The sequence below is a fragment of the Mustela lutreola genome, chromosome 3 (genome assembly GCF_030435805.1).
Source record: "Mustela lutreola isolate mMusLut2 chromosome 3, mMusLut2.pri, whole genome shotgun sequence".
Classification (NCBI taxonomy): Eukaryota; Metazoa; Chordata; class Mammalia; order Carnivora; family Mustelidae; genus Mustela; species Mustela lutreola.
This window is the reverse complement of record NC_081292.1, coordinates 54216608-54230704: the sequence shown is the minus strand read 5'-3', so window position 1 is coordinate 54230704 and position 14097 is coordinate 54216608. Positions and strand designations below refer to the sequence as shown.

The window sequence follows — 14097 nt, the reverse complement described above, 5'->3', positions numbered from 1 at the left end:
TTTTTTCTAAAAGCAAGGAATTATCAAATTAATTAGGTATGCAACACATCCCCATCTACGTTGCGATAGGTTTCATAGCAGAATTTGTACCAAATTGGAATCTGAGAACCTGGATTTGAGTATGGGCTCTGTCACTAGTACCAACCAGGGAAAATTTGCTTATTAAAGACCATGAGCCTTAGTTTCCTCATCCACAAAACAGTGCCCGGCTGTAGCAACAATAGCTAACTTCCAGAGTACGATGCTGCTTCATTGCTAGCGACTTTTCTAAGAATCTTACATACATTAACTCAGCTACTAATCCTTCATCTAACGTCTAACATTAACTTAGTAAAAAGGAAGATTGTGTTGGTCAGTCCCCATTTGGCCTCCACCACTTGCCCTGCCCTGCCAGGAAGCTGACCCCTGCAGATGGGTCACTGGGGCTCCACGGACACCAGATTTTCAGTTCAGAAGGGGGGAGGCGGCAGGAAGAGATCAGAGGCTGGGAGGACAGAATGGCTGGGGGACGTCTTCTCCATTTCCCTCTTGATTTAGCCGCCCTATTCTCATTCGTGTATGTGGGGTGTGGGGGTGAGGGGAGGGGATGGGGCCTTCCCCAGGACGAAATCTTCTGCCTGACCACCTCTTTTCCACGGCTCTTCTCATTGGGTTCAGTAAAGGCCATGTTCTTCTTCAGGTTCTTAGACCCCCCTTGGTAATGATTTTCTGCTGTTGCCAGTCTTCTTCCCCAACATCTCTTTTTTGTTTCTTTAAATCCCTTCCCCCATCACCATAAGGAGTTCCTTCATTAAAGTGTCTTGATTTGAACCTGAGGAGTGGAATGTTCTTTCTAGCTGGGACCCAGACTCTTAGAGGGATTGACTATTTTAGTATTTCAATCAACTATCCGTGACTTAGTATAGGGCTATCTTTTTTTTTTTTTTTTTTAAGATTTTATTTATTTATTTGACAGAGAGAGATGACAAGCAGGAAGAGAGGCAGGCACAGAGAGAGGAGGAAGCTGGCTCCCTGCTGAGCAGAGCCCATCCCAGGACCCTGGGATCATGCCCCGAGCTGAAGGCAGCGGCTCAACCCACAGAGCCACCCAGGTGCCCCAGGACAGGGGTATCTTAAACAGCATTTTGTTTCATTTCACTTTTAGTGAATTGGTATGACAGGAAATATGATCATAGATTTCAATTGTTTTAAAAAACTAAAAGGTTTGTTTTTAATTTGAACTAGTTCACTTTTTTTTAAAAAACATCTCTTTCATTTGGCTCACACTTGAGGGATAGGGCATAAGGGTATCTGGGATTTAATTAACTAATTCATTTATTTTTAAAGATTATAATTTTTTTGTCAGAGAGAAAGAGAACAAGCACAAGTGTGTGTGTGGGGGGGTGCAGCAGGCAGAGGGAGAAGCAGGCTCCTCACTAAGCAAAGAGTCGCATGTGGGACTTGATCCCAGCACTTTGGGATCATGACCTGAGCCGAAGACAGACACTTAACCAACTGACTAAGCCACCAGGCATCTCTGGGATTTAATTTAGTTCTGGAGTTCAACAAATTAGGTTGGTATACCAAGTTAATTGTTCATGGTTTGGTCTAGTTCGGGTTCAGCATAAAACCCTGAAATACTGGAAAAGGTGAGCTGAATTAATTGGTGTCTCTGAGTGGGGATAATGCACACTCTTTGGGGATGCATTCCTACAACGGTAGAAACTCAAGGTCATCCTAGTAATAAAACAAAGTTAGTGATTCTCACTTAAACAAATGGTTCATCAGCCACTGGATTTCCCAGTATCTAGTCTAGCTTCCTAAACAAAATCGTGAAAGCCTGCCTACTCACGCTTTCTACATACTATTATGCCTCTCTTCCTTTTTTCTGAAGAACTCCCTTTTCAATTACATCAATATTTCTCAAAGTACGGGCCCCAGACCATCCCCTGGAACTTGTTAGATGTACAAATACTTGATCCCCACCCGAGACCTAGTGAATTAGAACACTGTGGATGTGTGCCCAGCAAACTGTGTCTTAACAAGCCCTCCAGGTGTTTCTGATGCATAATAACTTTCGAGAACCACTGAATTAGATCATATATTTCTTTTTCTTTTCTTTTTTTTTTTAAGATTTTTAAAAATTTATTTGACAGACAGAGATCACAAGTAGGCAGAGAGGCAGGCAGAGAGAGGGAGAGGGAAGCAGGCTCCCTGCTGAGCAGAGAACCCAACACGTGGCTCGATCCCATGACCCTGGGATCATGACCCGAGCCGAAGGCAGAGGCTTTAACCCACTGAGCCACCCAGGCGCCCCTAAATCATATATTTCTTGAAGTCCTATTATTTCTATGTTGGCATTGGGTTCTACCCAAAGATTATGTTGATATTATTCATTTCGTGTGTGTGTGTGTGTGTGTGTGTGTGACAAGATAACAGGGGCAAGTGATGAAGTGCCCAAAGGCAGAAGTGACAGAGCCCATGTCTGACTGGGGGCTATCTAACTCCTGAGCTTAGCTTCCCAGTCACGACACCAGAGTACCTCCCTAATGGCCACACAGAGGCAAGATACGGAGCATAAGGACACTCCGAGTAAATTCTGAGAAATAACAGTCCTGTAAACTTTTTAACCCTCTAACATCTTTAATATGAGAATGCAATACATATTTAGAATAACATATATTTGCATCATTATTTTTATCCAGTAGGAAAAGTCAAGATGGAATTTGTTTAATATACATCTAAACCTTTAAACACAAGTCTCTGGTTATCTTGTAACTTGATTGTAACTTGATTAAGTTTTTACATTTTTGCCTTTGAAAGCCACTGTCTCTGCTTAATGAAAACCAGGCAGAGCTGTATACGCACAGCACAGCAACAGTCTGTGATAAAGCCACGGACACTTAGTTCTAAGCATTCCAAATCTGTTTAATTGTATCTTCTGGCTTGCATATTTCTTTCTCTAGGACAATAGGTCTGTTTTAGTTATATGTGTTTTTTGTTTTTGTTTTTCCCCTGGAGCCAGACCTCATAGCTTCCTGAGAAAAGCACAAAATGGACAGGAAAAGCCTGGATGGGAGTAGGTGTGGTTGATTTCTAATCTAGGGATTCCCTTAGTCGGAAATGAATGATGTTTCACTACACAGGCCCATCTTCCATCTCACAATGAATAATGTATAATGGTTTAGAGAAAGATAAAATAAAACATCCCTATGTTCCAAAGCCAGTAATTTGGGCGTTATGCTAGTTCCTCCCTCTCTCGCCCCCAAACACAATCTGTCACAAAGCCCTACTGATACTAGCTGCCAAACCATTCTCAAACCTGCCTTTTCCTTTTCAGCCTCATTACAACTGCCTTAACTTAGGACCTACACTCTTCGCTGGTCTTCCTCTCTGCTGCTCACCTTTGCCTTTTTGTCAGGACAGCTATACTTTTCTCAGTGTCGTGTTGTTTCCCTATTTTCAGTGTCACCAACAACCTCTCCAACACCCACTAGATTAAGCCATTAACGGGGATGCCTTCTACCTCTTCCCATTGCCTGGATAATATTCCAGCAACGTGCTATATAAAACAATCTGTTCCGTACTTTCCAGGTGTTGCTTCCCAGCCATTTTCTCTACCTGGAATTCCCTTTCTTCTCCTTGGCCAAGAGAGCAATACATGGCATTTCTTTTAAAACATGGCTGAGGGAGTTGTCTTAGCCCAAAGAGCAGGGACATCTCTGCCCTTTGTCATCACTATGCCTTATACATGATCTCACAATCCATCACTGATTATTTTAGTTATTTATTTGTATGCCTTGTTCAGTTAGGATTTCAAGACATTGTACACAGTGCCTAAAGCAGAATAGGACATGTAATTTAAGGATTGGTTGCTTTCCTCAATATTGTATAACAATCTTTAGCTATGTTAAATGATATTGGACATGCATACAACTTGAAAAATTTTTAACTCTCATGGAAAAGTTTTCAAAAGCCAGATGCTTGGAGTTGAAACAGCGTTACTGCCTCTGTCACCTGTAGCATCTACTTATTCTTTGTCTTCAGTCATAAAGTGCAAAAAATTGTTTTATCTATCACAACAATCTTCTTCCTATTGTGGGAGTTACAGTAGTATGGCATAAAGTAATAATAGAGAAAAGCTCGCTGGCCAACTTATTTGGCTTATTCTGCTTTCATCATGTGTTTTAGGTTTTAGTCCAGATATGTCAAGGCATGTCCAAGAAATTTGACTTTGAAAATGAACTTTGACTGACTCAATTATTAGGTGTAGCTATTAACCTCAACAGTCATAAAAGCTTGAGATATAAAACAAAATGCAAATGTATTAGTTAATAATAAAAGATACACACATGTTTGAGATCTTGCTATTCCTATCCATTCCTACCTTAAATAGGTGGTAAAATTAGAAATCAGAGGGCCACTTATTGAGTATGGACCCATAGCAAAGGGAAACTGGCCCGTTTTATGAGACATTTCGTCCAGACCAAGGGCTAAAAAAAAAAACCAGATGAGGTATCTCTGACTTCACTGGAACAGAGGACACTTATTCTCCAGGACATGGACACACTGTCTGGTACAGTAAATGACTTTCTCCTGATGAGAGCAGAAGAAATACTACCAACTCTTCTGTTTGGGGAGGTTGGTTTGATCTTTCCTACCACCTAGATTCTGCAGTCTGCTAGCAATTTTGACTTGTTTTGTTTGTTTCAACAGGGCATAATAAACAGGGACCTCAGAACTGCCCCCTCTCATCCTTGACGTTCCCTCCTTGGCCTTTTGTCCTGGCCTGGCCTTGTTACCCTCATCATGATTTTTCACTTTGTCTCAATGGCTTTACAGGTAGATCGGGGAATGAGGCAGTCACCCTGATAAGACGTGGATGGTTGCAGTTTTCTTAGGCATTCAATTACAACCTGTCTTATCTATAGAAGACAAGTCTTACCCTCCATATTCTTATACTTTCTGATTTTCACTCTTAGGCAATAGCATTCTGGAAGTACCTAACAGTAGTTCCCTAGATAGTGACAATACTTGACACATGATGGTCTTGGCAACTGCAGTCCCAATGTAACGTTTTGAAAAGGAAGAGGCAAAATTAAACACAAAGAGCTGAATCTTTCTCATACTGAGCCTACAAAATATTTCTCTTTCTGCCTCGACTCAAAAGCAGAAGATGGGAGGTGACCTTCATAAAGTTATATTGGGTAGAAGAATTACTCACATCTCCCCTGTGGTTTTCCGTGTTCACAGAGGCTGAGAAGAGTGTGTGTGCCTACAGGTATTCTCTGTGTAGCTCAGGAGTTGACTTCACTTTTTAAAAAAAAATTCCACTCTCTTGTCCAAGGTTGGCCACAATTATTCAGGGCCTTGAAGGGCATAACCTGTGTCTTACCTGCATTACATTTCGCACCTGTATAACAGAGATTTAAAAAAAAAAAATTTGGTTTTGATATACTATATAGATAGAAGCTAGTGTCAGCTTATAAGAAAAAAAATTAATGTATTTTTTTTAAAGGTTTTAATCCTAGTTGCTCTATTTTGGGCACTTCTCTGAAATGTGAATCCAATTATTTATATAATACAAAAAAGAAAAAGCTAAGCCTCTTTCAGTATATGACTCACAACTCACTACCCACACACAACTTTTAAAATTATCTTTACACAATATTAGCATATTTTGGTGCTTAACTCTACTACAGCTGGCCACTTAGGAATATGAATGCTCTCCACTGTTCCTGTGAGGAGCATTTGCTTTGTGGACCCTTTTCAGAAGATTCATTCACCCTCCCCCAACCTAGATTCTTGATTCTTCCTCCTTCTCCTCATAAAATACTTACAAGGTTGCTGATACATCTGCATTAAGAACGATGTAAAGAACACTAGATAAAATGGACCTTAAAGAAGTTTATGGATTTTACAGAGCACATGGACATGCAACACATGAACAGCAAAATAAGTAGAATAAGTCACTATAAAATTAGAAGATTGGGGGGCGCCTGGGTGGCTCAGTGGGTTAAAGCCTCTGCCTTCAGCTCAGGTCACGATCCCAGGGTCCTGGGTTTGAGCCCCGCATCGGGCTCTCTGCTCGGCAGGGAGCCTGCTTCCTCCTCTCTCTCTGTCTGCCTCTCTGCCTACTTGTGATCTCTGTCTGTCAAATTTAAAAAAAAAAAAAAATCTTTAGAAGATTGGGTTGAGAAAGTATGTTTTAGGGATAATCCAGGTGAAGAGACAGGAGGGCATGGGACCCAGGTAGGCCTGGGCTCACAGTATGGCTCTCCCACCCACGTTTCATTGGATGAGAGAGCTGACCACATCCTTTGGACTGTTGGCGTTTAACCAGTCTAAGCCTCCATTTCCTCCTCTGCAAAATAGGGTTACTAATACCTTCTTGTTTGTTGATTAAATGATATAGAGCACAAAGAAGTACTGGGCACAGTGCCTGGACATAGTGAGAGCTCAACAAATAGCTATGTTTTAAAATACAGTGCTTTCTATTTATTCAGAGTTTTCAGATAAATCATCTCATGTGAGCAGGACATCAGTTTGGTAGAGAAGATGAGCAAGTATTATAGATCCCCTTACAGCCCCCTGTACACACAGGTCCATCTTCCAGTTAGATGAGGAAACAGACACATAAAATGGAAATGATTTGCTGAAGCTTGGTGACAGCATCCTCACAAAACCTGATCTAGAACTCTTTTCTACCCTCTCAGGAGGCATAGACATAGGTGTTCTCAGTTCCAGGCAGAGGGGCACCATCTATGCAATTATTGTTCTCTGACAAGCCTAGAAAAACTTAATGGAAAACATGAAAGATTTCAAGAACTATTTGAGTGGAGGGGAAAAGGTGAATCTTGGAGGAGTGAAGGAATGGTATACAGCCCTGCTTGCAGGGAAACCTCACCAGCGGTATAGTCTAAAGGGATGGATCCTTGATACTGGGTTGAGAAGAGTGAGATATATTGATTTCTTCTGCAACTAGTACATTACCCACTCAGAGGACTGTAGTAAAAACTAACTCAGTTAAAATGCATGCAGGAATTTTTAATTAACTTCCTAAACATAGGAAGTATCTATGTTTACATTATACATATTGATTTTTAATCAACTTCCTAAACATGGGTTTTTTTTTAAAGATTTTTATTTATTTATTTGACAGAGGTAGGTAGAGAGGCAGGCAGAGAGAGAGGAAGGGAAGCAGGCTCCCTGCTGAGCAGAAGGCTCGATCCCAGGACCCTGGGATCATGACCCGAGCCGAAGGCAGAAGCTTAATGCACTGAGCCACCCAGGTGCCCCTAAACATAGGATTTTTAATTAACTTCCTAAATATAGGAAGTATCTATGTTCACATTATACATATTGATATAGAATGCTAGTATTGTTAAATAAGAAACAGTCAATAGTAACATCCTTTATTCCTTAGCACTCTCTGAATTGAGTATATGTCTTGATTTTCTATTTTTTTTTTTAAGATTTTATTTGTTTATTTGACAGACAGAGATCACAAGTAGGCAGAGAGGCAGGCAGAGAGAGAGAGAGATAGAGAGAGAGAGAGAGAGGAGGAAGCAGGCTCCCTGCTAAGCAGAGAGCCCAGTGCGGGGCTCGATCCCAGGACCCTGGGATTATGACCTGAGTCGAAGGCAGAGGCTTTAACCCACTGAGCCACCCAGGTGCCCCTTGATTTTCTATTGTTATTGGCCAGTATGTTTTTCTATATTGCCTTATAAATGTAATGAAACCACAGTAGAAACTGGCATGTTTTACATTTTTTTAAGGATAGTTCCGATTGTTTAATTGTGCCAAATTGGTTTAGAGGAATTGTTCACAGTATGGAGACCATCCTTTGAAAATATCTACTCTAATGTTTCACAAAATAGATAACTGAATAAATTAATGTATTTTTAAAAATATAATTAGACAGGAGTATCTATTGGAATCCATGCCGGGTCATCAAACTACTGTAAAGATACATGGTTTCTTTTTATAAATACCCCATTTTTCCTTATTTGCAAACCTGAGTGAAAATCCCCAAATATGCATGGCACCAAATTCAGTACAGAAATTTTCAGAGCAAATGACATTTATTTGGCATTACTCTTATCCTCGCTGACCTCCTTCATTTTTCATTGAATTTAAATCAAGGTTACAAAATTTATGATTTAATCTGAGCCAGCTTCTAAAGTATCACATTAACACCAAAGACATTTAAATATAAGGATTTAGACCAATACATCACCACTCAGCACATTTTAGGGCTCTCCCTGTTCATCTTAGTCCAAGTTACCATTATCTCTTATCCAGCACTTTACAAGAGCCTCTGAAATTGGTTTCTTTGCTTTCCCTGTGCCATCTGCAATCAAGCTCCAACATAGTGGCCAAAGCAATATTTTTAAATAAATTAGATCATGTCACTTTCCAGCTTAAATTCCTCCTGGTGCTGCCCATTGCACTTAAAATAAAATTCAAACTTCCTACCACAGCCTATCAGGATCTACGTGACTTAATTGTCCTTTTTTTCTTGTCCTTCCTCCACTCATTTGTATATGCCAACCCCACTGGCTTCTCTGTGTTTCTCAGGGAAGTCTAGTGAGTTCCCTACCCAGGTCTTTGGCCCTATGACTTCCATCAGGAATGTCTTGGCTCTTGGATTTCACAAACATGGATTCTTTTCTTTCTTTAGGTCTTAGCCATTCCCTGCTTGTCTTTGCACTGTTGTGCCAGACCACCCAGTTCCTCTTTAGAATATGATCCTGTCTTATTTTCTTCATAGTTCCTGCTACTGGCTACGATTATTTTATTTATAGCTCTTTCTCTGTTTGTCTTTCCTCCCCACTAGAATTTAAGCTCTATGAGAACCGGGATCTTGCCTAGTTCTTAGACACTGTCACTGAGAACTGTTCCTGGTGCATATAGTAGTTACTTAACAGTAGTTGAACTCATGGTATTTTAAACTAGGAGAACTTAAATACTACAAAGTATCACCTTTTCATGGTACGGATAATAAATTAGAGCACAAAGAGGAAAAGACCTATTTGGTTAAGTTATAAGACCCATACTAGAATCCAGTTCTCCTGACTCCATGACAGCACGTGGCCTCTCCATTATAGCTAGGTGCCCTGAGTTCTCCTAGTTGCCTACTTCTTCAGCTAGTTTGATCATATTTCTTTCTCTTCCTTTCTTAGACAATTTTTTCTAAGCTATTGTTTTGTCTATTCATCACTGCTAACATAATTCATTTGTTTCTGAGGCTTACTAGCTTTATTATTAACTCCATGAAGTCCTTTGTGATGCTAGTTATGTGAAATATCTTATGAAAATAAACCATAATGTGAAAAGAGCCACAGTCTATAGCAGCACTGTACACAGTGCATATAACAAAGGCTCGGTTGTGTTGTTGCAGGGAAGAGTCAATAATTAGTAACACATTTCTAAAGGTCTCTCTTGCATAATTTTTGTGTCCAGATGTCTATGACATTTGGGTTCTAAAATAGAGTTCCAAATACCACACATTCATGCACATTTTCCAAGAATAATTGGATGATTTTTGAATCTTTCTATTTAATAAACATCAGGACTAAAGATGGACTACTTCACAATATCAAATTTATTCATTTTAAACATCCGTTTTGATGTGGAAAGTGTTTGGAATAAACACAATTAAGAGTGCCCAATTGTAAATCTTTTGAAGTTTTTGTTCATGATATGTCTCTTCCAACTGCTAGTAGTGTAAAAATGGAAAGTAATTTACATAAAATTTTTCAATTCACATGTTCTTGGAGATTAACTATTTTTTCCCCAGTCTTATTGAGAAATAATTGATATACATCACTGTATATATGTAAGGCACACAGTATGATGGTCTGATTTACATGCATTGTGAAATGATTAGCAGAATATACGTTCAGATAACATAAATATATATCTGATATATATTTATATAATATTTATCTCATGTAAATACAGTAAAAAGAAAGAAAAATAAGAAAACTCTTAGGATTTACTCTCTTAGCAACTTGCCTATCTATCACACGACAGTGTTAGCTATAGTCATCAGGTTGTACATCACATCCCTTGTACCTATTTATCTTATAACTGGAAGTTCGTACCTTTTGACCATATTTCTCCAATTCCCTCTTTCTCCTCCATCCTCCTCCTTCTCTGATAACCACAGTCTAATTTCTTTCTATGAGTTTTTTTTTAATTTTTAGATTCTACATATAAGAGAGTATACAGTATTTGTCTATGTCTTATTTCACTTAGTATATAGTGCCTTCAAATTCTGTCCATGTTGTCACAAATGGTAGAATTCCCTCATTTTTTTAATAGCTGAATAATATTCCATTGTGTGTGTCTGTATATCTGTCTGCACATATATATAGATCTATATACATGATACAACATCTGTATCCATTCATCTATTGGTAGACACTTAGGCTGTCTCCACGCCTTGGCTATTGTAAATAATATCACTGTGAACATGGGGGTGCAGATATCTTTTCGAGTTAGTGTTTTCACTTCCATTGGATATATTCCCAGAGAGATTAACTATTAACAATTCCCATGAAACCCTTTGGTGGATCCCCATGGCCTGGAGTATAAAGTCCAAGCACCCTAATACACTATGAGCTCCCTTACTTGCACCTGGCCTTGACTACCTCTCAAGCTTCAACAGTTTCCATCCCTCCAAATTTTAATGCTCTAGGAACACTGAGCTGCTTATAATGCCTGGAACACAGTGAAATACTTCTTGTTTCAATGCTTCTCGTCTTTCTGCATGCTGTGCTCTGTTTCTCCACTTCTCTCAGTTTAGCTCTATGCACCCTTTAAGTTCTAGTCCATGTGCCACCTTCTATAGGAAACTGTCTCTGATGCCCTCTTGAGAGCGTAAGTTCCTCACGGCACTGCACTGAATTACAACTAACTTTATTCGTGTTTCACATTGGGTCATGGACTACTACAGGGAGCTCATCTTTGTCTCTTCAGCATTTAGTAGGAATTAAAGAGAGTTAAATAAGGCTTTTACATAAGTACAGAAAAGCAATGGCTAAACTTCAGTGATAGGTGCATGAAAAACCTCAGTTAATTAGAACCAACTAACTACTTGAATTTACTGGACTTTTTGAAGAGAAAAGATTTACACTGCTGTGGCGCCTGGGTGGCTCAGTGGGTAAGCCCCTGCCTTAGGCTCAGGTCATGATCTCAGGGTCCTGGGATCAAGCCCCGGCATCAGACTCTCTGCTCAGTGGGGAGCTTGCCTCCCCACCTTCCCCACCCCACACCCCCGCCTGCCTCTCTGCCTACTTGTGATCTCTCTGTCAAATAAATAAATAAAATAAAATAAAATAAAAAAGATTTATACCATTTATGCTTTAAAAAAGCCTCATGAAGATGTTTTTACAAAGGACCTCTTAAAAATGAAGGAAAGAATGAAAAGATAATTTCCAGGGTACATCCTAGCATAAGCAAGATTTAGCACAATCTTCTCAACCTCTCACATCTGTTCCAGTGGCCACCAATCCTTGGAGAACTGGTGTTTCTCAAAACTATTTAAAATAATCTTTAATCCACTACTGTAATCTGACTATCTTTGTAGGTATGATTCAATAGTGATACTATAAAGTATGTTGAGATTAATAAAATATAAACCCATGCAAAGCAATACGTAATTCACAGAGCCAACATTGTATATGTATTTCTAAACCAGAATTCACACATTCACTCAATAAATACATATTGAGAGCCTAGTATGTGCCAGGCCATGTACGAAGGATTCAATAAGGAACAAGTTAGATGTGTCTCCTGCCTTCAAGGAGTTTACCGTCTAGCAGGAAAGAGACAACACACAAATAAATAATAAACTGGGTGAGCCCTATAAAAGGAAGAACTAGGGGCTATGTTAGCGAAAAACAGGAGAGAAGGAAACAGATATTCAAAGAAGGCTTTTCCAGAAAAGTGACTTTTAGACTAAGATCTAAGGTCTCTGAAGCAGCCAGCCAGGAAAGAGGTGAGAGAATAGCATTCCAGATGGATCAGCATGCACAAAGGCCCAGCCAACTAAGATTAAGATTCTCTGGTGTCTGACGACGACCTGAAGTAAGGCCAGTGTGGATACAGCATACTGGGCAAGGAACAAGGTGGAGCTGGAGAAGTAGGCAAGACCAGGTCATGCAGTATGGGACATTTAAAGCACGGGGTTTCCTTCTTTTCTTTTCTTTCTTTCTTTTTTTTTTTTTTTTTAGATTTTATTTATTTCTTTCACAGAGAGTGAGATCACAAGTAGGCAGAGAGGCAGGCAGAGAGAGAAGGGGAAGCAGGCTCCCTGCTGAGCAGAGAGCCCGATGCAGGGCTTGATCCCAGGACCCTGATATCATGACCTGAGTCAAAGGCAGAGGCTTTAACCCACTGAGACACCCAGGCATCCCAGCATGGGATTTCCTTCTAATCGCTGTAGGAAAAAGATGGATGGGGTAGGTCACTCACTATCTATCTAAATTACTAGATATAATGAGAGCTAACTTACGCTGCATGTAAATAAGCACTTCATTGTGTTTCCCAAATATTCAAATAATATTTTTAAAGATACTTCTTTCAAAATACAGAAAGAGGAGTGCCTGGGTGGCTCAGTCGGTTAAGCACCTGACTTCGGCTCAGGTCGTGATCCCAGGGTCCTGGGATCAAGCCCCACATTGGGTTCCCCACTCAGCAAGGAGTCTGCTTCTCCCTTTGCCCCTCCTCCTGCTCCTTTTCTCAAACTCTCTCACAAATAAATAAATAATAATACAGAAAGAACACTGGCGTCCTAAACAGTTTCCTAAAATATGCTCAATTTATTCTAACAGATCTAGTCCATAATGTATTCATAGAAGCTTGGACCATCAAAGTACCCTTCTCAACCAACCTTAAATAAATATCCACAGAAAAAAGGAGTTATTGAAATTAGGATCGAAAGGAAAAAAAAAATTGTTCCCCTTTAACTCTGGGCACACTGGTTCTAAATAGCAACATTTTATTCATTTATTCATTTTATTACTATCTGGCCATGAGATTTCAAAAGGGGTATGACCTGAGATAGAGCTCATAGAGGAAGGGGATGCGTTTAGCCAGGGATGGATGCTGCTGTCTTCCTACGTGAATTCCAGAAGATCACCATACTGTTTGTTCTAAGCTTATCCTTGTTTATTTTCACATAGCTGAAATTGTGTTTCCAAGGTATTCTCCCAATGAGGGGGAGGCTATGCTTCTACATCTTTTTGTGTTTGAAGGACAGTCTTAAATGTGAGATAAGAATACAGTGATCGTAAACATATCTTAATGAGTCTCTATATAGTATTTCATGATATTTAAGCACCTTCACCAATCCCTGAATGCACAGATCCTAAAACTGGAGGCATTTGCCCTCTACAGTACTTTGAGGAGAGGTTGAGAAATCAGCTGTCAGTGACTTCCCTGGGGGTCTCTCAAGCTTTGGTGATGTAAGCACTTTTCTTCATTGAGTTAAATTTAGGAGGAAAGAAAAATCTGCTGAGTTTGTGTTTTTTATGGCAATAAGCCAATTTTCCTTTCCATATGTTGTTTGCCCTCAGGCACTCATAAGGTACATAGGATTCATTTCCACTGAAGGAGAAGCCTTAGAGCATGGGAGAAAATGAATGAGACAAGATGGTATGATTAGCTATTTACTGTGATCTGCAAAAAATAAAAATTGGGGCCAAAGCCTGGGGATTAGGAATGGGCACAAAGTCAGGCTGGCATTCAAGAAAGCAAGCAGATTTTCTTGATCTGTTATGCAAAACAGGTTGCCGGAAAGTCAAGGCCAGGAAACCCTGAAGTGCAGGCCCTCACAGTCACAGTCCAGTGGGATTTCAGACAAAGAAACAACCCACAGTTTGATTAAGGGCTCTGAATAGAGAAGTAGAGATTATCGTGATGGTAGTCCATGGGAAGGACTTGGGGCCTGCGGGGAGGCAGGCTTCCTGGAAGCCCTTGCTAAGCCGAGATCTAAGTAACGAAGATGGAATTTCAGGCACTGGAGTGGGATGGGGTGAGTTAGAATAGAGAGCCTGGAGGAGGAAGTGTTCACGCAAAATACTGTTAAATGGGAGGTGCACTCCAGGG

General features: G+C 40.0%; 1 long non-coding RNA gene across 1 annotated transcript in view; it reads left to right on the top strand.

The window, feature by feature from the left end:
* Positions 1 to 14097, top strand: part of LOC131826673 (uncharacterized) — a 70832-nt gene that overhangs the window by 26912 nt on the left and 29823 nt on the right. The gene's annotated exons all lie outside the window — the stretch shown is intronic.